Source organism: Dasypus novemcinctus, chromosome 16 (genome assembly GCF_030445035.2).
Source record: "Dasypus novemcinctus isolate mDasNov1 chromosome 16, mDasNov1.1.hap2, whole genome shotgun sequence".
In the NCBI taxonomy this organism is placed as follows: Eukaryota; Metazoa; Chordata; class Mammalia; order Cingulata; family Dasypodidae; genus Dasypus; species Dasypus novemcinctus.
Window position 1 is genome coordinate 90,803,408 of NC_080688.1, and position 22,075 is coordinate 90,825,482.

The 22,075-nt window shown below is 50.1% G+C and overlaps 1 long non-coding RNA gene across 1 annotated transcript; it reads left to right on the forward strand.

Annotated features, from left to right (window-relative positions):
* Positions 1 to 6,111: 6,111 nt before the first annotated feature.
* On the forward strand, positions 6,112 to 19,036 carry LOC131273710 (uncharacterized). Its single transcript, XR_009180983.2, has 3 exons — positions 6,112 to 7,878; positions 9,029 to 11,231; positions 17,713 to 19,036. It is a non-coding gene; the product is annotated as an uncharacterized lncRNA (long non-coding RNA).
* Positions 19,037 to 22,075: the final 3,039 nt, after the last annotated feature.

Sequence of the window (22,075 nt, forward strand, 5' to 3'; positions counted from 1 at the left end):
CTCCCCACAATCCTGGCTGATCTCACTGTCTAAGGGATGCCTGCTTTGCAGCTAATGCAAAGAGCTTGAATCACCAAATGTAAACTAATATCATTGAGAACCTTCACAGTACAAAACATATTCTAACCAAAAACACTTTGCTCAATCCCCAAATCAAAATTTAGACCAATCAAGCTCCAAACAGCAGTAATCCTAAGGAAGGCAGCATGCCCGAGGCAAGCGGGAAGGGCAGGGGGCCTGGGCCTGAGGTCTGCCCCACGGGGGCCCCGGGGAATTTTGTGCTCTGCTTCAGGGGCCGTGTGCCCCATAGAACCCTTCGTGTAACGGGGAGGGCAACGCCACATTGGCTGTGGATGGGGCAGCACAAATACCGCCCTTGCTTCCAAGGCGGGGGCGACCAGAGCTCGCGTGGGAGGGATTCACATCCGCGAGTGTCAGATCAAACAGGGAAGGGCCCTCCCGGGGAGGACTGCGGTCCCACGTGTGTAAGAAGAGAACTGGGGACGGGCTTTCGACGTTGTCTTGCCAAACTTTTTTTTCATCTTCAGAAAGGTAAGGACAGTTCTCAAAAGATAAATGAATAAGATAAAACCCTGCATCCAGCCTCTCTCCTCCTCCTGGTGTAATTAACTAGAGACATAATTGGTTTCGTGCTGAATGGGCAGGAGCCTGCCAAGCTGGTATTGCACTCCCAAGAGCTCCACCAAACATGAAATTGTCCAGAAAAGGGAAACGGCCGTGACTGCGTCCACAGCCCCATCGAGAGGCCGCTGCTGGTTGCGCGCTCCTGTGCAAAGCAGGAGCCAACGCTGTCCCCAGCGGCCCCACCTGGTGGCTCAGGGCAGCGAGGCGGCCCCGAGGCCGGGGAGACGCCTCATCCCCGAGTCACTCACGCTTTTGACACATATTTAATAATAAATGTTCAAGCTCAGGTTGAAATAACACCCACCATCAAGATGCTTCTGTATTTCCTTCGGAGAGGAACGAAATGTTGTCAAGATAGAGGGGGGAAAAAAAGGCACGGCCTCGGCGTGTGGTAAGCGACGTTCCCCACAGAACCCCCGGAGAACGTCCTGCGAGAAGGAACGGTGGGCGCGTTTGGGGTTGCTGTGAAGCAGCCCAGAGGGTCCCTGTGGAGAACTCTACCTTTGGGTGTCTGGGGGTCCTTAATCCATTTATGAGGCTGCACAGCCCCTTGCTCTCCAGGGCAGACAGTGACAGATAAGACAACAGATAAAAGAAGGGACTGCAGGCCCTCGTCAGGGGTACCAGGGATTGACGAATGGGGCGTGCTCAATCAAAGAAATCGGGTGGGAGTTCTGAGACTGAAGAGGGAGCTCGTGAGGATCTCCAGTCCTGCTTTCAGTACATGCTCGTTGAATATACACCTTGATATCAATGCTTGGCCTTGTTCTCCAAGAGAAGGCCCAGGTCCTATGTGCCTGTGTAAAACGGTTATGTCTTGAGAATATTTTTAATAGGAATCACAGTTTCCAATTTACCTTGTGAAAAACATGAAACATGTTTGGGAAGAAAATCCGATTGTTTCTAAGGTCACAGATAGAAAATAAATGGGCCTGCTTTTCCGCCAGCAAAGTTCAGGTGATGCATTTGCACTCGGCCCCCTAGCAGGGCTGGGGGTCAAGAGGACACTGACCACGCGGGGCAGATAGGGCCTCAGCCAGCGGCCAGCGCTCAGGCCCCCAGCTCTCCACCGCCTCACCAGTCGCCAGTCCCGGGAACGAACCTGGCTGAGTCTCCAAGACCTCAACGATGAATCGGGATGGCAACACATACCTTGAGCTTCTTAGGAGGACTGGAAAAAGTTACAAAGTAATTTATGGATCAGAGATGGTGCAAGAGTGCCTGGCACACAGGAGGTGCTCACAGGGCCTGTGGTAAATACCCAACCATCTCTGAGAGTCCCCAGCAGGATCACAGTGAAGACACGAAGGAACCTTTCTACGATGTGTCCTTCCATCCAAGGCGCACGCCGTGGGGTGCAGGGCAGCGGGCGGCTTCGGGGGCAGCCCCACCCGAATGCCAGGCCTGTGGGGTTAGGGTGGGTCTTTCCAGAAGGTGCGTGGAAGGAAGCAGACTTGGCCCAGTGGTTAGGGCGTCCGCCTACCACATGGGAGGTCCACGGTTCAAACCCCAGGCCTCCTTGACCCGTGTGGAGCTGGCCCATGCGCAGTGCTGATGCGCGCAAGGAGTGCTGTGCCACACAGGGGTGTCCCCTGCGCAAGGAGTGCACCCGTAAGGAGAGCCGCCCAGCACGAAAGAAAGTGCAGCCTGGCCAGGAATTGCATGGCACACACGGAGAAATGACACAGCAAAATGACGCAACAAAAAGAAACACAAATTCCTGTGCCACTGACAAAGAAGTGGACAAAGAAGAAGACGCAGCAAAAAGACACAGAGAACAGACAACCAGGGCAGGGTGGGAGGGGGAGGGGAGAGAAATAAATAAATACATAAATCTTATTAAAAAGAAGGTGTGTGCTTCCTGCCCTCGCTAATGAAGCCACAGCTTTCTTCTCGCTCTTCCTCTGACCTTCCCGTGTACCTCAGGACTGACTCATTCAAAGAGCCACCATGCGTGCTTCTTTCTAGTGATCCCACAGGGTCATGAGTGTCAACACGACCCCGTCTTCAAAGTATGGCATCTTGAAACAGAATCTGGATAAACATGAGATACCTAAATTCTGAATTAGAAAGAAAAGAGGGGTATGATTAAAGGAAAATTCCATTTGTTCTAAAGCCATAATGTGTTCTCTGCTCAACAGACATACTATGCCCCAGGGCTCTAGGAAGCCATGGAGAATTCTGAGACAGGCACAGGTGACTCTCCCTCCTGCACTGGCTCTGGGTGAAGGCTCCCCGTTCATTCCCCTCCCCTGGACTTTATGGGGTGACCTGGAGTGGCCAGCATACTCACAGGCTGGCACGTTCGGAAGGCGAGGCTGCCGCCTCAGCTTCTGCTGACTTCATAAGCAATGGCTGCAGAAGCCATTCCTCTTGCTATTTTTCCCACCAGCAGGTGCCCATGCAGAGGCCTTTTTCTGTCTCTACTATCCGAAGGCAAAATAAAACAAACTGCCCCATGCTGATCATCACAAAAAGCTTTACCACCACATCCTCAGACACATTTCTGTCCAAAGCTCCAGTGAAAAAAGCCCCTCTGGCAAAACCTTGTTAATTTGGGTATCTTTGGTGGCAATAGATAATAGAAAGTTATTGGAGAGTTAGAAAATCTGGTGGCCCAGAAGTCAAAGAAGGAGAAGACTGTAGAAGGAAAGGGTGGCCAGCTATATCAAGAGGCATGAGAATGGAAGCGGATTTGGCTCAACACATAGAGTGTCTGCCTACCACATGGGAGGTCCAGCGTTCAAACCCAGGGCCTCCTGACCTGCGTGGTGAGCTGGCCCACGCACAGTGCTGACGCACGCAAGAAGTGCCGTGCCACTCAGGGGTGAACCTCACATAGGGGAGCCCTACACACAAGGAGTGCGCCCTGTAAGGAGAGCTGCACAGCACAAAAAGGGTGCAGCCTTCCCAGGAGTGGCACTGCACACACGGAGAGCTGACACAGGAAGATGAGGCAACAAAAAGAGACACAGATTCCGGTGCGGCTTACAAGAATGCAAGTGGACACAGAAGAACACACAGCGAATGGACACAGAGAGCTGACAACAGGGGGTGGGGAGGAAAGGGGAAAGAAATACATAAAAAATACATCTTTAAAAAAAAAAGAGTTAATGGAGAGTTAGAAAATCTGGTGGCCTGGAAGTCCAAGAAGGAGAAGGCTGTAGAAGGAAAGGGTGGCCCATTGTATCAAGAGGCATGAGAATGGAAAACGGCATCCTATCCAGTGATTAGGGGGTCCACAGTCATCACGAGAGCAAGTCCACTCATGCTTGAGGGAGAGCTCAGTTCGTGGCAGCCAGGTTACCTGGTACATGCCTGTGAGCAGAGAAGGCCTAGCATGCAGAGAGAAATCCAGGTTCAGAGCGGGGCACGCCAGCAGCCCACGAGAATCCATTGACATGAGCAGCCTTTTGGAGTAGCCAGAATCCTCTGTTCAGAGTGTGCCAAGTTCAGGGGTGCAAACAAGTTGCGGACGCAGAATTCGGAAGGATGTGCTGTTGCAAACCATCATCTGGTATTTCCATCCTGTTGCAAATTACCTCAAGAGCAAAAATAATAGTAAAATGGAGTAAAATGGAGTATGGTTAGGAAGCGATAAAGTTTATCTATTACTTTTGTTTTTAGTACAGTTTATCTGATTGTACCTTTACATTCTCAAGGTTTAATCATTGCTGAGTTGAAAAGCCAGCCCATAAATTTCCTGGAAATTTAAACCATTACTTTCCAGGAGCCAATCCAAGCTGGTTCCAGACATTCCTGTAGCAGACCAATTGTAAAATACTGAAAGGTTTCCTTTCTGGTTGCTACATAGCCACGGCCTCAGGCTCCTCCAGTCCCTCTTCCAGAACTTCCTAGCCTTCCCGTGATTCAAACACCGCAGTGGTGGTTTCCTGTGCCGACAGCATGGTGCCCGGGCCGTGCACCCTCTGAAGGCCCGGGGCCTGAACCCCGCACTGCCACGGCACAGAGAGGGGCAGCTGTGCCCAGAGGCGAGCCGAGGCCTTGTGTTCATCACAGCAGTCTGCAACCCCGTCCCGCCTCCACGTCCTCAGAAATGCGGGGAGGCAGCCACAGGCCAAGGAGCGCCAGGATTTCCAGGGAGCCCCAGCAGCCGGAGAGGCGGGGCAGGGCTGTCCCTCCAGGGTTCAGAGGGAGCGTGGCCCTGCCCACGCCTGGCATCTGGCCTCGGCCTCCCAAACCTGGAGCTCAAAAGTGTCTTGTTTCCAGCCTCCCGGTTTGTGCTGTGTTATGAGAGCGCTAGGAAACAAAGCGGCTGAACTGGCAACGGTCATCTTACTTACGCTGCTGCCACTAAAAGTCACTGAGGAGGAAGTCACTTTGAACTGTTGACTCAGAAATTCTAAATTCTACATAAGGTAAGATCAAGGGAAATGGTCTTCAGATACAACATCCTTGGCCATGCCCAGCCATGACTCAGAGGAGAGAGGCGCCATTTCCTGTTTGGGGGCCAATCATCTAAGAAATAGGACAAGCCAGGCCAAAGAACAGTTGAAGAAATGGTGATAAAAATAATTGAAGTTCTTGGTACAGAAGAACTCTGTTACCAAGGGGCATGAGTCAGTAGCAAGCTGAAGTCAAAAAAAAAAAAAAAGAAGTTTGCCTTAGGATATTACTGGATCCTTGCTTACCTCAGGAAAGTTCTTTTCAAAGTACATCTTGTTTCTGTCAAAATTTGAGCAACAAGAAAACACAGGAAAGAGATCATTGTTCAGGGCTTTCTGCTCGTGACAGCATCAGCAATTATCACTTAGGAAGTTGGCAGGAGGGTGTTGGGACATCACCCGTGGGAGGTGAGCCATGGGCTCCGGGTCTGGTTCCACTTATGGCTGGGTGAGAAACCTCACGAAAATCACCTCCTCACTTTGCAGCACAGGGTCTTATAGACCATCTCCATAGATCAAGAAGGAAAGATAAAGATCCATAGCAGGGATTATCCTGTATGGAAAATAGTGTTCGGTATCTTTAGCATCTTTCCCCAAATCTCCACCAGCTGAAAGGAATGGTGTTGCAGCTCACTTAAGATGGCAAAGGAAATTAAATAGAGAAAACTAAGCAGGTAAATACACAAATGGCTTTTTCTTCTTCTTCTTTATTTTCTTTTAAATGTTACATTCAAAAAATACGAAGTCCCCATATATCCCCCACCCATCCCACCCCACCTCTCCCACCCCTCCCACCCCTCCCACATTAACAACCTCTTCCCTCATTGCGGCACATTCACTGCACCTGGCAAATACATTCTGGAGCACTGCTGCACCACATGGACAGTGGTTCACATTGTAGCCCACACTCTCCCCCTCTATTCCTCCACCCTGTGGACCCCGGGATGTCACAGATGCCTTTTTAACTCTGATCACCAGTTTCAAGTTGACCACTATATATTTTAAATTTTTAATAGGAAGTATTTATTAACTTACAATAAACAATAAGGGAGCGAGAGAGAGAGGGAAGGGAGGAAGAGGACATCAGTGATGATGATGATGATGATGATGAGTGTGAAATCAGAAGGTGACCTCTTCATTCTCAGCACCCAGCCCATTCCAAGCCCCTGTGGAGCTCAGAGCATATCCCGTCCTCATGGAATCCTTGTTTTTCTCACTTGGTCCAAACTGGTAGATTTAAGTGTGGTCAAACTCATGATATCATTGAACACAATGATTCAGGGATATTTTCCCTCATTTAGAAGGATTCAGCATGGCACAAGAGACTTGGTCCTATGTTGTAGGTTTTTTCGTTTGTCTTATTCTGGTTTTTGCTTGTTTGTTTGCTTGTGTATCTAGCAGTAATTTAATAGGTCAAATCTTCAGGCCACAGCAAAAACAGCCTGATGGCCCTGCCCTTCCATCATTTGCGGAAAGCCAAATGTTGCCAAAGAGGCTTTGAAGAGTCCCTTCACGAAACATAACTTTAAAAATAGGAGCTAAATGATCACAAATGGTCTGTATCTCTCAAGCCCCTTCCTCGTCACACTAGTTTTGACAAGAGGACAAACGTCCTACCTGGGGCACACTGAGCACCTCTCCTTAGCATTTGTCTCCTGAAATGCCCGACCGGCTCAGGGGCAGCAGCCCCCAGACCCTCCCGGGGCCCTGGGGAGGCCGCGGCCCAGAGCTGCTGTGCGCGGCTACTCATCGGGGTGGCCTTGTCCCAGCCCGGGATGCAGCAGACCAGTGACCTTCATGTCCCCTTGGCTAGAAAAGAGTGTTCTAGAAATATGTTAGGGAAGGGCCTTGGGGACAGTTGTCTTAAAGTGTCACCTAGCCAAGGCACGCAGGAAACTCTTCTTTGCAACAATGTCTTCAAAGCAGCAAGGGGGATAAAGGAGAAAATCCATCTCCATGCACTAAAGCCAGCGAAATTAGAGGCTACGATTCAAAGCTCATATTTAAAACCGAGACTTCTGGACCTAAAATTTCTGCTGATAATTCAAAGAGTCATTACAAGCCAGAAAGCCTGTGCAAATAAGTGGTTTCAAAGGAAAATTTTTTTAAAGTTGGAGTGGATGCCAACTGATGAATGTGATGCCTCACACATTTATCTTACCATTCATTCTCTATAGATCTTCCCCCTGAAATTAGGCTGTGAAGGACTGTGAGCTCTCCCAGAAAAGATGCATCCTCTATCCTGAAATCATCAGCCCAGAGCCAAACGGTTTAGAATATGGAAATTTCCCCAGCACGTGGATTAGAGGAAAGCACCTCAAACTTCAGGAAAGCTTCACCCAAAGCAAATTACACTGAGCTTCCTAATACATAAAAAAGTAGGATCTTGAGCACTTTTCACAAATTAAATTAGACCAAGCCAAGTTCGTATGTGAAAGAATGTCTCACTCTTCACGCAGCATCTCACGCACGCTTCAGGAGTGGACAGAACTCAGACTGTGTAATAAGTTGTTCTGTGGTGTGAGCTTTCCAGATTTTTTTGAAAAAAATTGTTTTCAACAAAAGCATATTGGGTTTCAGAAGTTTCAGAGAGTATAATATTAATCAGAAATTAAATGCCAACCTAGGTTTCCCAGGGAAATGTGGAGGCAATTCCAGCAGGTTGACATTTAATTTCATATGCAAAGGCCTCATCCCAAATGTCTTCAAGCTCAGTTCACGTTGGTGCATGGTGAGAGCAGGGAGGGCGCCAAGAGACGGTGGAGAAGAGGACAGAAACCCACACGTGCTTATGACGGCTGCTGTCACCAACCCGGGAGTTCATACAGTAAGTCACTTGGTCCATCTTTAGTTACAGGTCACTGTGGCACCAGTGCTGCTTTCTTAAAATGTGTGGTTTTAGTCCATTTGCAGAATTTCCAACCCACCTGGGGAAACCGAGGCTCAGAAAGGGTGAAACCCCAAGCCCCAGGACCCGGGAAGGACCCAGGCCTGGAATGCAGACTCCCACCCCTTTCGGGCCATGGCACCACGCCGGGCACCTTCCGTGGGTGGCATGTCTGGGTGTGGCGGGAGGAATGCTGGCCCTGGTATTCTAGAACGAGGATGCAGACCCCCAAGCAGCCACATACCAACACCGAGCCTCGGGCGGGAGCGCCAGTTCTGTGAGCTGAGCTTCCCTCTTTACGGAGACAGCGTAGACCCTCAACGTGTCTACGGTCAATAAAGATTCACGTTCTACTGCATGTTTGGTTTTAGGCCTATTTTTTAGCTTTAGGCACTGGAATAGGCAAGAGGTCAAGTTGACCAAGACCCTTTCTTCAGAAATTGCTCCCAAGGAAGGAGAGTGAAGTTCAGAGATGAGGAAATTGAGACAGAAAGAGGTCAAAAATTAAGATAGCCATTCAGCCCCACCCCAAGTGTGCATGTCTAATTCTTTAAGTAACAGTATTACTTTTAGACAAACTAAATTATAAGTGAGAATTTGGAAAGAAATGGGAATTTTGATTGGAAGTGAATGGTAGACATAATAAGGTAGGGTAGAGTTTGGAGTCTTTGCATAACTGCTCTTCAGAGGAGTTATTTTCTAGGGTTTGAGCAACTGTCCTGCACCCTTTTAAGAAAAGCCTGAGGACAGCTGCTCTGGGAGGGCTGGAGGGAAGGCAGCTGTGGATAGCCGAGCCCGGAAGTTCAACCACCACCAGCACCTCTTCCGTGGCGGCCCTCCATTCCCAAGCTCCTCTTCCCGCGCGTATGTTATGTATGTTAACTGCAATTCCTGACTGGGGTGGGAGAGGGCAGCGGGGGTAAAGTACATGTAATTGCTGATAAATGACTGCTTTTGGCAAACCAAAAAGTATTTTCATAAGGTTGGACCTGACAGTCTTTTTTTTTTTAGGATTTATTTATTTTCCCCCTTCCTGCCCTGCTGTTTTTTCTGTCTGTGTTGTCTTCTCTTCTCATTTTCGCTCCTCTAGGATTCACCAGAATATGATCCTCGGGCCTCTGATGTGGAGAAAGGTTCCCTGTCAATTGTGCCACCTCATGTCCTGGTTTCTGCTGCGCTTCACCATGACTCTCCCCTTGTCTCTCTTTTGATGCGTCATCATCTTGCTGCGTGACTCACTTGTGCAGGCGTTGCTCACCATGCAGGCACTCGCACGGGCACTGGCTCACCACGTGGGCACTCACGTGGGCACTGGCTTACCACACGGGCACGCTTTCTCTTCTTTTACACCAGGAGGCCCTAGGGATCAAACCAGGGCCCTCCCATATGGTAGGTGGATGCTCCATCACTTGAGCCCCATCTGCTTCCCCTGACAGTCTTTTTGAAACTGACCATTACCAGGTAGAGTGAAAACCTCCCCCTGAGAGCCGAATTCCAGGCTTCCCAAGGCCCTCTCCAAGGCCTGGCCTGGCCTGGAACCAGACAGGTGTTGCCACTCCCTGCTGCCCCAGGCTCGAGTATCACCTGCTATCTGAACTCCCTCAGAACTCCCACTTCTGCCCACTAACTAATCCATAACCTGGAGCTCTCACCAATGCCAGTTCCAGAGAAAAAGCTATTTTCTATCCCCATGCCTAAAAAAAGAAAAAGAAAAATCAATTCATGTCATGCCTGGGATAGTGACTACTTATCTCAAAATTCAGAAAATCCAAAGTTATGTTTAGTCGCAGAACTTTGCAAAAATTCCAGGCAGAAGTATTTGCTGGTCAAATTTCCCCTTAAATATCACATACTCCTCTCTTCAAGCTCCAATCCATTCCGTGTGGCACCCGGAGCCCCCTCCCGCGAGCGGCCTCCAGGGAGAGGCCCTGCAGACATGCGCTGTTCAGCAGGGGCCATCCGCACTCACTCCCCTCAGCTCCTGCCCATGTGCCACCTCCAGTTATTTTAGCCTCTGCCTCCTGCGTGCACAGGGGGTTCCCACTGGAAATCTAAAGCTAACATATCTGTGTAGAAAGAATTCCTTTTAGTTGGTGCAACCGTAGTATTTTCTCATGTTGACAGAGACGTTAGTTCAGTGCCCTGCACATGCTGAGTGGGAAACACTGGACCCTCTGGCCTCACACGTGGGCCACACTGATAGCAGAGAGTGGCTCACCGGTGACAGTGAACAATTCCTGGGCCTACATGTGAAATCGGTATTGATCGGATGTCATTCAAGTCTGCCTTTCACAAGAAAAGGGTGCTTGTCCGTGAGGCAGACAGTGGCCTCTCCTCTGTAATGGAGGGCTCTCATCGCTGGCACGCTGCAGCTACAACAGGAGATGCTTATTTCCTTCCCTTTTCTAAATAAAATCAGCACTGGTTCCCTGCATTCCTTCCAGAACCACATGATCCAAATGACAAGGAGGACCGGGTCGTGCCTATTGGGAATGGACTGGGGACCACCTGGGAGGCCACGTGGACGGGGACCCCGGGCTGGTGGGAGAGCAAGCCTGGCAGAGGGGATTTCCACGCGCTGGGGTGCAGCCTGCTCCACAGCCCAGCCCCAGCCCACTTGTTCTACTCACGAAGATTCCTTTGCTCGATCTTCCTTTAGTCTTTCCTTACCTTATCAACTTTTTTGCATTTCCCCATGACATATTTATTCCCAATTGCCAGCAGTCACAAAATTATAGAAAAAAAAAGTGAAACAAGAAAATATAGCACCTGTTCTAAAATAAAAGGAGTTGCCCTAGGAAAGAGCAGTCTTAAGAAGAAGGGATATGGTAAAGGTGAGTGAGTGCATCTTAGGCATTCACTCATTATTCTCTATTCAGAATTTACCTTGTGGGCTGGATACTGGAATAGAGCAATGAACAAGCCTCCAGGAGGCTCACACCATCGCCCCAGGCTTCCCTCCCATCACACCTGCCCCAGGCCTGCCGGCACATTCAGCATGTCCGCTCATTTGGGTCTCTGGCCTTCTCTCTAGGATGCTTTTCTCCATCTACTTTCATCATAATCATCTTGCACATCGCAACACTAATGCTTTGCTCTTGACTTGGCAAGTATTTACCAGGGAAACAGAATTGCAAGTTTTCTCAAACGGAAGTCCATTCAAAAAATTTTCCCTGAAGAATTTCTCAAGCCTGCATCTGTCACTCCATTCACTGTGTGAGCTCTGCCTGATACCCCACCTACGTGGTCATCTTCAGGGGGCTAAGGCGATCACTATCACCAAGCAGCCAAAGGTAAGTTCTCCCCAAATTGTTTCCAGTGATTTGGGGTGGCATCAGGTAAAATCCTCATAGCTGGAGGGCAACATGTGATGTAACAGTCTGCCCCTTCTTTCCCCATAGAGCTATTTTCAAAACTTGCAAGTCATCCTAGGAAATTCTGTGAGTTCATGACGTGTTGTTACCATATTCCCTGCATCCGCCTTGAGTAAGAGAAGAAATGGAGATGATTATTTCAGGGCTTAGAATATGATTTCCTCAGAAACATGTGCCAGTAATTCTAAAGGCCTGTAATTTCAAGCAATCGAAGGATATAATTAAGTGTCTGCATTTCCAATTCCAAGGGAGAAAAGTACATAGAATTCTTGATTAAGTAGTGGAAGCCAGTTAAATGAGCCTTTGGTTTGCATGAAGAAGAAACGGAACGCACTGGTAGTGAGAGCACTGGTCTAGAAACTGAAAGAACAGAGAACCCAGCTGTTCCCCCTCCATAGCTCCATAACCACGGGCAGGGAGCTTTGTCTCGGAGCCTCCGTTTGCTCAGGTATAAAGAAAGGTTTATGAGGTGTGGTGGTTTGAAGCTGTATGCACCCCAGAAGGTCAGGTTCTTAAAGTTAGCCCATTCCTGTGGGCATGAACCCTTTAACGGGTAAAATCTTTTGATGAGGTCACTTCAGTTAAGGTGTGGCCCCTCAATCAGGATGGTTCTTGGTTCTCTTCCTGGAGTCCTTCATAAACAGAATGGAGAGAGAGACAGAGAGACAGAGACAGAAAGAGGCCGTGGAAGCAAGAAGCTGAAAGCAACAGAACCCGGAAGAGAAGGTGAGACCAGCAGACGCAGCAGATGCCCCTCCATGCAGCAGAGGAGGAATCCAGGATCGCAGGCAGCGGTCTTTGAGGATGCCTTGATCCGTACATTTTTCTCAGCCTCAAAACTGTAAGCTCATAAATTCCCATTGTTAAGCCAGCCCATTTCACGATATCTGCTTTAAGCAACCTAGGAAATTAAAACATGAGGATTAAATGAAAAAACGCAGAGGAGTGTTTTTTGCACAAATGCAAGCAATCTACTACATGTTTTATTTGTACTCTATTTATAAAGCAGCAGTTAACTAAGCATTTTCAGAGATATTAATTCATCTAGTCTTATCAGAAACCTTCTAAGGACAGTCCCATTAATTCCATTTTGCACAAGAAAACTGAAGTTCAGATAAACCAAATTATTCATCCCAAGTCAGATGGGAAGGAAGCCCAACCTAAGGGCTTCCGCTGTGCTTTTCAGGTTTCTGAACCCCAAGCTATTTCTCATCCAATCAGGCATTACTCGTTCCTAGTGCATAACCAGTAGCTGGGGTGTCCATCCCAAAATGAGAGGTCAGGGGCTCATGCAATAAGGGGAATGAGCGCTCTGCAGCCCTCAATCCCAGGGCAACCCACTCCGATGCTATAACTCCCTTTAAACCGCCCCCAGAGGGCCATCAGTCCCATGGTGACCGACCCAAGGAAACAAAGTCAGAGTGCACGGATGGGGATGGAGCCTGAGAACCCACTGGAAAGGTGCCAGTCTCACAAGATACGAAGTGGAAAAGCCCTAATGCTGGAAACCAGGGTGCGATCGATGAAGCAGGCCCTGGAGGGAGATTTTGTTCAGAAAGGAGGCTGCTCTGGGTGATTGAGGGGGTGGGGCCATGCTTGCCCAGGCCGCAGGTGGCATTCCCAGAAGCTCTTCTCCCCCTGCACGAGGCTCAGATTGGGGACCTCCCAGCTGTCACTCACCCAGAGCAGGCCGGCTCATGGCCCTTCTCCTAAAGCCCTGCCCTGGGTGAAACCTGCTCTGACGCCCACACGCGTGCGTGCCTTCGCACATACGCAGGCTTGTGCGTGTTCGGGTGTGGAGACGTGAGCGCGTACTGCTGTGATTTATTTCTATTTATTTTTATACACCACAGTCTGGGAAAAGGCACCAAGTCTAACAAAATGAAATGCAATATAGCATGATGCAAAATCCAGATCTCAGAATCGAAATTCATCTGGATCGAGAAGATGTGAATTAGAAAGTGGCATAGATGAAAAGACTGTGGAGTCGAAGACGCACCAGCCGTGCGGCGGTGAGGACGGCAAACCCACGGCCACCCGCGCGCGAGGGAGGACAATGGCCGTCGCCAAATGGGAAGGACATCATGGCTGGCGTGAGCTGCTCCACCCTGGGCGAGGCCTCGTGGGGGTCTGGATGCCACAGCTTCTGAGGGGACAGGGGCATCCACAAACTGAGGCACGCCCAGAGGCTACCCATCAGGGATGCACTTTGCCTCGAAACTGCTTGTTAACTACCAAGAAGACTAATCCCACTCCAATACGTCAACTGGAACCTTGTTAAAATACAGAATTGGGAGGAAATCCTGTGCATAAGTTGGTGGGAAACAAAATGTGTTCTGGAAGTTTACCAAAATATCAGAAATTCAACCAACTGGAAGATTATTTCAACAGAACTCCCTCTTTGAAGATTCTCCTTCCAGAAAGGGCTGATCTGATGTCAGACCTCTGAAGAACAGTGAGTTCAGTTAGACATTCGGTACCCCAAGTTCACTGGGACTGGGACAGTGAAATCACTGATGTAAACAGCAGACCTACAAAATTACTTACCCCCGCAAAATGCCAATGCCACACAGCATCTCCACATCCCAGGAAGTGCGTGGGCATCCCAGATGGTGTATGGAAGATACATTTTTTTAATCTACTTTTCTCAAGGACCTGTCATTGAAACTATCACCGAAGTTGATTCTTGTTTCTGAAGTTGATTCTTGTTTCTTCTGAAGCAAGAGAACTCTGGTGTTCTGGTGTGTGTGTGTAAGCGTGTGTGCAAGTCTGTGTATGAGAGTGAGGAGACTCATTATGCTCATACCGATTTGAGGAGAATTTTTGGTCGAAAGACAAGATTCTGTTCCATCAGGGTTATGGATCGAATTGTTTCTCCACAAAAGCTAAGTTCAAGCCCTAAGCCCTCGTCCCATGGATGAGATCCTATTTGGAAAGAGGCTCTTTGAAGATGTTATTAGCTAAGATGAAGCCAGACTGGAGTCAGGTGGGCCCAAACGGAATATGGTGTCCTTCAAAAAAGGGGACATTCGGCAGTGCCCAAAGGAGAACCCAAGTGGAGGAGGCCTTGGGTTGCCAGCAGACTGCCAGAAGCCAGGGAGGAGGCATGGAGGGGAAGCCACGGGCTCCACAGGGCGTACAGCCCTGCCACACCTTGGTGGTGGTACTTTTTTCTGGCAGCCCTAGGAAACTAAGACAATCATGGTCTTATCACACTATGGCACACCAAAAAAAAAATAGCTGTTGTTATAATGATCTGAATTTTTATCATCTTTCACCTCAAAGTCTATTTCCATGGGGTTTTCCTTTCTTTAATGGGCAGTGTTGCCATCTCCTCCATGTCCCTAGTCAGAATTCTAAAAGTCACCCAGGATCCAACCTTCTCCCTTGGCCCTCCCAGCCCAAGTAACTATAAATCTCTGCCAGGGGATTCTCCTCAACACCAAGTTGTCTCCTTGGTTAGACCTGCACTGCCAGCGAACTCTCCTCAACACGGCCCTAAGGTGTCTCCTCTATTAGACCTGCACTGCCAGCGAACTCTCCTCAGCACAGCCCTAAGGTGTCTCCTCTATTAGACCTGCACTGCCAGCGACCTCTCCTCAGCACAGCTCAAGGTGTCTTCTCTGTTAGACCTCTTCAGCACTTCTCACTGGGATCCCTGTAGTGGACTTCTGGCTGTTCCTCAGTTTCCAGGATGAGTCCCTTCCTGCCCACTCTGCTTCCAAAGTCTTCCTTCTAAAAGGCAAACCTGAACACATCCTTTCATTAAAACCCTTGAACAATTTCCTATACCCTTCATGGCAAAAGTCCAGTTCCTTACAACTGCATGCAGAGCCCTTTCTGACCAAGCCCAGGCACCCTCCCCTCGTGTGGCACTGCACCGCCATGGCCCCCACACTGAGCCCAGGCACCCTCCCCACGTGTGGCACTGCACCCTCATGGCCCCACACTGAGCCCAGGCACCCTCCCCACGTGTGGCACTGCACCCTCATGGCCCCACACTGAGCCCAGGCACCCTCCCCACGAGTGTAGCTGAACCCCCATCGCCCCCCCACTGAGCCCCAGGCACCCTCCCCACGAGTGGCACTGCACCCCCATCGCTCCCCCACTGAGCCCCAGGCACCCTCCCCACGAGTGGCACTGCACCCCCATCGCCCCCCCACTGAGCCCCAGGCACCCTCCCCACGAGTGTCACTGAACTCCCATCGCCACCCCACTGAGCCCAGGCACCCTCCCCACAAGTGGCACTGCACCCCCATGGCCCCCACACTGAGCCCAAGCACCCTCCCCATGTGTGGCACTGCACCCCCATCACCCCCCCACTGAGCCCAGGCACCCTCCCCACGTGTGGCACTGCACCGCCATGGCCCCCACACTGAGCCCAGGCACCCTCCCCTCATGTGGCACTGCACCCCCATGGCCCCCACACTGAGCCCAGGCACCCTCCCCTCGTGTGGCACTGCACCCCCATGGCCCCCACACCGAGCCCAGGCACCCTCCCCACGTGTGGCACTGCACCCCCATGGCCCCCCCACTGAGCCCAGGCACCCTCCCCACGTGTGGCACTGCACCCCCATCACCCCCCCACTGAGCCCAGGCACCCTCCCCTCGTGTGGCACTGCACCCCCATGGCCCCCACACTGAGCCCAGGCACCCTCCCCACGAGTGGCACTGCACCCCCATGGCCCCCACACTGAGCCCAGGCACCCTCCCCACGTGTGGCACTGCACCCCCATCACCCCCCCACTGAGCCCAGGCACCCTCCCCACGTGTGGCACTGCACCCCCATGGCCCCCCCACTGAGCCCAGGCACCCTCCCCACGAGTGTCACTGAACCCCCATCGCCCCCCCACTGAGCCCAGGCACCCTCCCCTCGTGTGGCACTGCACCCCCATCGCCCCCCCACTGAGCCCCAGGCACCCTCCCCACGTGTGGCACTGCACCCCCATGGCCCCCACACTGAGCCCAGGCACCCTCCCCACGTGTGGCACTGCACCCCCATGGCCCCCACACTGAGCCCAGGCAGCCTCCCCACGTGTGGCACTGCACCCCCATGGCCATGTCTTCAGGCATTGTCCTTCCACCCTCCTCATGCCTCTTTGCTGACTAACCTCTCCTTACCCTCCAAATCAGCCTTCCTGCGCTTCGCACTTCCTCGGGAAACATGGGATGATGAGGGATTGTAGACTTGGGTCTGAATCTCAGAAGAGAGGTTAGAACTAGAAGCGTAGATCTCTAGAGAGGTGTGGAGAGAGAAAGTGGAAACCCCAAGGACATCTCTAAAGGGATTCAGACCTCCCAGGAGAGTGCGGGGTGGAGGCAGCACCTTGGGAGACGCCATTTTGGATCCAACAGCATTAAGGCCCCTCAGACGCCAGGGAGGGCGTCAGCCGCGAAGGGCCCTTGGATTCAGTGGTGGGGAGGGTGTGGGAGGCCCTGAGATTAATTTCAACAGAGTGTTGGAGGGGACAGGTTTTGCTCTTTTCCTTTGTTCCTTCTAAAATACACCTTTGTTAATGTCCCTTGTGTCTCTGACGTTCATTGTCACTTTCACCCAGCTGCTGCTGAAGCCTAGCAGTTCCAACAGTGTAAGGAGAGTCTCAGACAGTCGTGAAATGCCTTAAAATCCTGTGAAAGGGGAGACCTGTTCCTTTCTTGAACCCGTAAATCATGATCTGGAGTCGTTTCCTGAAAGATAGCCTTTCTACTCTCCAAGATTATATACAATTCCTTTTTTATTGCAGTCAATGCCATTTATTCTCCTACACCAGAAACATTTCTTAGTTGTAGATTATATTCAGATGATTTCTTGGGCTGATTTTTTTTTTTTTTTTTTTTGCTGTTGCTATATTAGTTGCAACCTTTTCTTGTCCTCTAAATAAAATGCCACTGAGAGTTGCACATTTTTCCTTGCCATGGTTTGAAATTACATTTCTATTCCAAACTCTCAACTTTCTAGTCACTTTTACAAAACTATTACTGCATCCTATTTGTCTCTACAGCCAAGCCACTCTATCTCCCAGGTCCACCGCTTCCATTTGAGGGCAATGAAAAGTATTCTTTCTAACTTTTTTTTTTCTAACTAGGTGGAATCACCATTTGGTTTCACTGGCAGGGATGACCCCTCCCTCAGCTAGCTGTTCAACAGAAAGCTAAAGCATAGCACAGATATCTTTTTTAAAATTATTTTAATTGTCAAAAATATGCGTCTTGGATTTATACCATTGTCTTGGTGAGGATTCCCAGCAGATACGTTCTTGCTGGAGAACCAGCTCCTCAAGTGTGCTAAGAAGTGGTTTCTTATGCAAATCTTCCTTTGAGAAGTACCCTTATATCAATACAAAAACAAAACAACTCACTTTTTCCTTCCTTTCCTTGTGCCTTGCTTCCATTATTCTAGTTCTATGAAGAACTATGGCTCGGCATCAGAGCCACGGCTTTAGGCTGCTAGACTGCCAAAAGGAACATACCAGCAATGAGTCGGCCTCTTCAGGGGGGTTTTGCCGGCCAAGCTACAGGTCTGATGCTGAGAAAAGCAACCGAAGCAAGGCATCATCAGGCGATGCTTTCTTCCCCACACCCGCTGCCGGGGATCCTGGGCTCCTCCGTCACGCGGCGAGGCGCACGGCGGCTCTGCAGGGCTCGCCCTTCTTCTCCGGCTGCCTCGCCTTCAGCCTCCTGCCCCTGCGGCTCTCTCCACCTGAACTTCATTCTCTTACAAAGGATCCAGTAAGAGGAGTGAGACCTACCCTGAGGCAGCCTAATCCAAAGGTCCCACCCCCAGCAGGTCACGCCCGCAGGAACGGACCAGCTCTAGAACGGGATTTCCTGGGGTGCCTGCCGTCTCGCACGACCACAGGCACTGTGGGTGTGTTTTCACCACGGCCTCTCTAAACCCGAAAGCGCACTCACCAGCAGTGTGTGCTTTAGAATCCCGCCTTGTCCCTCGTCTGCGAGTCCCTGCCTCCGCTGTCCTCCAGCTGCTTGGCTGCCTCCTCCGGCCCCTGCTTCCTGTGCCCAGTGGCCCCTGCTGCTCGCCCCATTTCCCCCATTGCTTCCCAGTACAACAGAGCCCCCCGCCTGGCGCTCGGCAGGTTTTCGTCGGACCACCAGGGCCATGCATCCTCGAGATGCCCCTCCGCTGGCTGACTTCAGAACTCGAAGCCAGCTCACCTTCACAGACTTTAAACTGGCCTCTCAGGGGTTCTTCCACATGCTGCCGCACTTGCCTGTGGAAACTCGTCTTTTTAAAACCAGCTTTAAATTCAGAGTTTTCTCCAAATTGTTGTTATTGCCGTGAACTGTCTTTTAGCAAAGGCATTTTTCTTACATGAATAAAAATTGCAAGCCCTGTAACGGGAACATTAAATTCAGCTTCACTTGATTCTCTCAGCTACCCCGAGGGCTTTTGTCTAAAGCCCAACAGGAGCGCAACTCTTTTGATAAGCAACGTGTTTATAGAAATCTGTGAAATGAAAGGGCTTTCCCCTTGGGTCATGTGGCCAAAGATGATTTATATTTATCTATTTCATCTCAGGCCAAGAGACTCTGGGATTTGGGAATCATTCAAGTTTCACTAGCTTGTGTCAATACGAACAGCAACTGTTAACTCTACAGGAGTGGTTACGTGGGATGTGGGGCCATGGCTTTGTCAGCAAATCCCATGGGGTTCTTTTTGTTTCTTTAGGTTATACTACTGGAAAATAAATATCATTCTCACTTTCTCCTGGAGTAAGTAGCTTATCATTTTTCTATTGGATTTAAAATCATAGCCATCAAAATGTCTTATAATTGCAAAATATCCATCATGTCACCTCCATTCAATGTTAAGTGAAAAGTCATGTCACCAAGAACGGAAAATTAATATCTTCCCATCTCTCCTAGAAATGATAGTGGAGGAAGAGTCTCTTTCAAGAACATTCTTGAAAGTGAGTAGCCCTGCGTGGCTCCTTAAGGAGCCTAAATTAGGAGTCCCTGAGCCCCGTGGGCACTTCCACAAGGCGCTCTGGGGAGCAGCTCAGGAATTCAGGGTCTGCATCACAGGGGAGGCTGCCCTCGGCCTCCAGGGCATGCAGTAGCCACTGACTTTTTCCAAGAGGAGGGCAGACAGAAACTACAAAGTCACCGAGAACCAAGTGCCCTGACACGTGGACTGCATCACGCTTCCTTCACTCAAAACCAGGACTCGTAGATTCAGTCAAGGCCCTAAGACAAAACCAGCAACAACAGCCACAAGACACCACTTTGAGTAGACTCCCCAGCTCCTGCTGCTGCTTCAGGATTTCCCCTTAGGTCCAGGCCTCCTGCTGGAGTGGCTCTACCTATCTCACCTTCTGTTCCATTCCCCCTTCCTTTTGCTCATGCCCTGAGTCCATCAGCTCTGGAGCTACACTCTGGTGTCAAAGCTCACTGTGCAAGGATGCTATTGTCAGTCTAGAAATGCCTCCAGCCCTCGGGCCTGTGGTTCCTAGTCCAGGATCACCATGGCAACAGCAGGCAGCCTGGGGCCCTGCCTTCTGTGAACCAGGCACTAGAGGGGACCGCCACTTTGTTAGGCCATTAACCCTTGGGCACGTCCCTCTCTTTTCCTCTCTCTTACTTTGCCAGCTCCAGTGTAGGTGATGGTGGAAGTAAACCTGTCCACTAAATCCTGATGTGAGGCAGGGATAAAGGCACTATTACAGCCGTCAGAACGCAATGCTGTTTAGAAAATCCCGGCTGTTTTTCTCAGGGGTTCACAGGTAGCCTTCGGAGATGTCACCTCTTACTTCCTTTCAGAATGGCTGCCTCCATCAGACGGGACCTTCCCCTGTAGCCCACCTGAGAGCCAGCTGTGCAGGCGCACGAGGCTAAATGACACTGTCTGTAGTTTCACGGTCATCAGAATAACGCAACCCCCACTTAGTGGACACACGATAACTGCTAATAAGACTGAAAACACATTTGATGCCTGAAACTGATTATACTGCAGGCAGACACATGGCAAACATCCATTTTGAGGAATTTCTCAGGGACTCATTAACTTCTCAAAGATCATGTCATAACTGGGCTAGAATCTGGTTTGAAATACGGAGTAGAAAGGACATCTAAATTAAATCTACCGATACGTACATATCACGGGGCTTATGGATGGGTGGATGCTCTTTAATTGAGTTTTTATATGCAATAGTCGTGCTTAGGTTCTCGGTAAATTGCTCTCGCTCTTTGCTTTATGACAGAATGATCATGCTATTTACTAGTAGAAACTAAGCACGTTGTCATGGAGGAAAAAGTTATGGCTTGATGTGAAGTCAACTCTCGAGTGTGAAAGTTCCATTTCTCCATCAGGAAAGCCTGGACCACTGGAGCACGTCATGCATTCCCTTGTAACTCTCCCCTGGATAAATTACTGTTCTCTGTCTGCAGGGGGCAATTTGATAAATGTCGCTGACTCATTCATTGGCTGACAGATGACAATAGGAAATGGTGATGAAATGGGAGTAGGGAGCAGGAGAAGGGGATGGAGTGAGGGTGAGAAGGGGTGCAGTTTCAGGGGCTCTCAGGGATCACCATGCTGCTAAGGGCTGCAGAGTGAGCCCCCTCCCACTCCCCCTGATTAGCTAATTATACTGACGTCATTCTAACTGAGCCCCCCTCTAGTTCACCAGTGAGGCCCATCTGAATATTGCTTTTAATATCTCCTTGAGTCACCTGGGAATGTAATCATTCACCTACTAGAGTAAAGAATTTGACACCTTCCCTCTTCTCTGCAGAGACTCACTGATTGTGTGACATGGAACAGAGCAGAGGTACTGAAAAATTCATAGAGTACAACTGACAAGTCCCTCCTGGCAGACAACACTAGATTTAGAGCATGAGCTATGAATCCAAGCCCCAGCTTGCCCACTTTCAAGTTCTATGACCTTGGGCAAGTGATGAGCTCGCTTAGTCTCTGTCCCTTTGATGTTGAAAGGATGGAAATGTCTAGCTCTTATCAAAGGAGTGTGGTGAGGATCAAAATGCAACATTTAAATATGAGGACTCTGCGCCACAACGTGCTATGGAGTGTGCGGGCTTTTGTTCTTGCCACACACGTGTGTGCACACACACAAACACACTTACCCAGCACAGGAAGTTCCCTGGCTCCATGCAGGGGTGAAGGACCGACAGCGTCTGCTGCTGCTGAGAGGCCCAGACAGAACCGCCGGTCCTTTCATCCAGGGCTTTCCGATTCTCACTATCTGCCGCAGGAATGTTCTAGAAAGTCTCCACAAATGCTGAATTAGCAAGTCCTGGGGCTTTTGCTCCTGAGAGAAATACAAGGTTAGGTGCCTGCCAGCCTCTGGCCACAGCACTTTTGTCACCTGATCAATACATAAACTCATTTTATTTGTGTTTCTTTTTGAGGACACCTCATTTAATAAGGATCCCTTAACGTGGAGCCCACGGCCACAGCCCTGTAAGTCACACCTGAACCGAGCCCTCCTCCCGGATTTCCCCCGTAAGGCACAGCTCAGCCTTCTCGCGCCACAGAGCCCAGGCCCCGCTGCAGTACTGTGCTTCAGGGCCATGTCCACAGAAACCACCAACAAAAGACAGAAACGCAGCAACTGTGGCCCTAGAGAGAGCACCAAAAGGACATGCCTGCAGTATGAGAGCTGAAACTAGAAGACAGTGCAGTCTCATTCGACCGCAGCTGGAAGGTGTGTTGTGTGACGCAAACATTGGCTGCTCTGAAGATGTCTGTGAACAGCCACACACCAGAAGAAGGAAGCAGATTTGGC